Genomic DNA, 3,484 nt, shown 5'->3' with positions numbered 1-3,484 from the left:
TAGGATGTCGGAAAAATTATGAGGGTGTCGGTTTTCTTGAGGATTGTTAAAGTTTACCGGTATGTTTCGTGCCAGCCAAGCTTGCGACATCCGGTTTAACCGGTTCAACCGGCCGATTTAAACCGGTTTTTAAAACATCGGTAATAATGAATTAAATTTAATTTAGAGCTGAGATTTTAATAGAACTGAAGGATAATAAAGGTGTTGTAATTATACTATATAACAATTTGTGTCGCTTCTTATCTACAGTTCCCGTTTCCAAGTTTTGGTAACCAACATTTGCCGGTCATTGCCACCGCTAATACTTCCTCCTTTCACCAGCTTAGATATCCATGGTAGCATCATGCTCTAATTTGGGGGTTACGAACCCTAGAAATGGTGGAATACCTGTATTGAAAATTGGAAGTCAAGATAGATGCAGATCGATTGGAAGTAAGCGAAGTCGACGGAACCCTAACAAAGGTCTAGGTTTGAATCAGGGTATCAGACTTGCGATTCCAGTGCGTCGCCACCACCAACATTCAATGGCGTCAATGGTCTTTTCCGGCGATTCTCGGCTTCAACTAACATCATCGGATGCTTGCTTGGTAATATAGTAGATTCTACCACTTCTGAATTAGTGTTCGTTCATCATCATATTGTTCAACATGTTCATAGTTCTCATTTTGTGTTTGTTTGATTACCATATGCAAATAGTGCATATGGTCTACTGAATGCCCATAGGGTACCATAGAATGTCCCCTCTTTTACAGAAGCTGCCATGACCAAATTAGAAATTGCCGCAATGGTTTATATGGATTTTTGTTTTACTTTTTACTTAAACACCACCCCTGTCATCTTTCTTGAAACATGGTTGTTTTGAAAGATTTGTGTGCCTAACTCTAGATGTATTGCATTTATTTGTTTTTCAGCTATATAGATTGCTTTCCTTTCATCCTTTGTACCCTGTTGGTTCAGATTCGTCTCACATATGTGAAATAGTATCCATGTTTTTTTCATTTTCATGTTATAATACCAAGTTCTGATGAAAATTAAAGGTTAATTCGAAGATATCTCTGCTGAACTCGGATATTTTAGACAACTAATTTGGCTTTGTAATGGACCAGGCTTGAAGTATGTGTCAAAATAGGAACTACAATGTACAGTCCTTTATATTTTGCAGGTTATATTCTTGATGTAACACAGGTAATTTCATGTTATGTATTCCAGATGTAACACAGAAAAACATACCCGCTGCAAAGTGCGAGCATGGCAGTGTGATTTCTATGTTATGTATGCCCAAGGCCCACTTTTTATAGGTCAATGGAATCAACAATTGCCGTTGACCTTCTGTACAGTACAACAATTAGTCATATTTTTTCTCTTATTCACAGTACTGCCACCATTCCTTTTTCGCACGAACCGCTCAAATGCCAAGGGCATCGAGACACCACTTATGCCTCCAGTTACTACCATCGAGCACCACCTCTCTGGTCACCTACCGCCTTCGATCACCACTGCTCCGTGCCAAATCGTCATCGGCCACACAACCACCGCCAAATCAGAAGCTCGCAACTTTATCTATTTCCTAACCACAACCCAAGCGATGGTTTTCGTCTCAGATAAGGGCTCCAACAGGTACGCTTTAACAAACTAGGTTTCCAATTTCAGTTACTTTTAGTGTTCATTAGGAGAAATTGTTTGAAAAAGTTTTGAACGAATCGACTTTTCTGTTGGAATTGGAGTTTCAGAGGGTTGCGTGTAAAAACCGTATGATGTTATATTTCTACTCAAGAAAGGAATCCCGGGTTAACAGGTATATGGGTGGATCGAGTTGTAAGTATTAAAATCGGTTCGAATCATAGTAAACAAAAATGTTTTTTATTATCGCTGTGATTATTAGCCGTGTAATAGGCATATGTTATGAATTTTGTTACTGTGTGCTCCATTGAAGATCAATAGGATGGATATCCCTTTGTGTTTAACATCATTTTTAGTGTTGTTGATTAAACTGATATGAATTTGACAATGACGTATTGCAACCGTTTGTGTTTCTGCGCGAACCTTTGTGCTTATGCACGAGCCTTTGTGATGATTATAATGTTGAAGTTCAATTGGATGCACCTTTGTGTTTACATCATCAATCATGTTTGAAACAAACTGATTAGAGTCTAATGCATCAATTATTGGGATAAAATCCAGTTACATCAGTCACGTTGTCGTAGTGTCAAATGATGGTTACAGCACTGGAGCCGCCTACATGGTTGGCAGTGACGGAGCGTGATGGTGATGGCTGTTCAGATTGGTCGTTGTCTAACGTGATGGTGGAGGTGAGTTCTATTGAAGATTTGGGACTGAGGGCCAAGCCGATGCGTGTAAGAAGCCTGTCTGGAATAAGTTTTCTGATGGAGTCGTGAATGCAGTTAGTCCGGTTATGAGTGCGGCTTGGCATGCGCTCGGTGTATCAACTAAACCGACGCTTAAGTCGTCTTCGTTGGAGTCATTAAAAGCGCTTTATTATCCCCCTGCGTTACCGGTAGCAGTTTTACTTTAGTATTCTAATTGATTGTTTAATCTTTAGTAATTTGGAAAATTGAATACGCTTATTTATGTATATAGATGAAAATTTGAATTAAAAGATCTTTGTGCATAGTTGCATATGTATAAGTTTCAAATACTTATGAATTACATTGCTCATATCTTATTTAATGGATTGCTTATTATGTGAATTGGCCGATTTGTTTAGGGGTTCACACCTTAATTTTAGACATGATGACTGTATACATGTTTTGCGTTGGTAGCTTTGTTACATTTTTGCGTTGGTAGCTTTGTTACATTGTAGGTTTCAGGAATTCTACTTCAACTACAAACCATGTTTGTAACTAACATTATCTATCTAATAGAAATGAAATACCCCGCCGCACCGCGGCGGGTCAACCACTAGTATTTAATATTTTGAGTTTGTTATGTGCATAGATATCCGGTAAACTTTAAAGAAATAAATATATTTTAAATAATAATAGAATATTTGTATGGTTGGTTAAACAATATCTATGGTTATGTAAGTGTCTAAATGAATACGCACATGTTTGGATAATCAATTAAATTCATAAATACAATAAGATTGATAACATGGAACGACCTCATTGATTTATTAATTAAGAAAACATTCACAATGGAAAATAAGATTGAATCACAAATACATAAACAAATGATAAAACAGGTCAGGTCACAACCATGGATAGTTACCAAATGTCACAAAAACAAGTTCACAAATACAAAGAAAATATGTTTAAACACATACACATAAGCACAATGTACCAAGTAACACCAAAAGTCTAATGATGTTGTGTCTAATTTAGGTCATGGTGTATAACATCAACAACAACGAGATGAATGCTAGGTTGTAATTGATGTAGTAAAGGCCTTTGAACACCTTATAATCTGAATGGTCGTTGATCCAAGAGAATATACTGTAAGTAGCGTAAACGATACCAAAACCCAC

At 37.1% G+C, this 3,484-nt stretch overlaps 1 long non-coding RNA gene across 5 annotated transcripts; it reads left to right on the top strand.

Moving 5' to 3' along the window:
* Nucleotides 1-237: 237 nt before the first annotated feature.
* Nucleotides 238-2,688, top strand: LOC110890638. Of its 5 annotated transcripts, none has more exons than XR_002564664.2 (3): nucleotides 238-587; nucleotides 1,374-1,617; nucleotides 2,182-2,688. It is a non-coding gene; the product is annotated as an uncharacterized LOC110890638 (long non-coding RNA). The 5 variants fall into 5 exon arrangements; XR_004871014.1 differs by having other exon boundaries at nucleotides 1,210-1,617; XR_004871016.1 differs by having other exon boundaries at nucleotides 1,210-1,617; nucleotides 1,731-2,688.
* Nucleotides 2,689-3,484: the final 796 nt, after the last annotated feature.

Source organism: Helianthus annuus, chromosome 11 (assembly GCF_002127325.2).
Source record: "Helianthus annuus cultivar XRQ/B chromosome 11, HanXRQr2.0-SUNRISE, whole genome shotgun sequence".
Taxonomy (NCBI): Eukaryota; Viridiplantae; Streptophyta; class Magnoliopsida; order Asterales; family Asteraceae; genus Helianthus; species Helianthus annuus.
The sequence above is the reverse complement of the archived record's forward strand: the minus strand, read 5'-3'. Positions and strand labels throughout refer to the sequence as shown.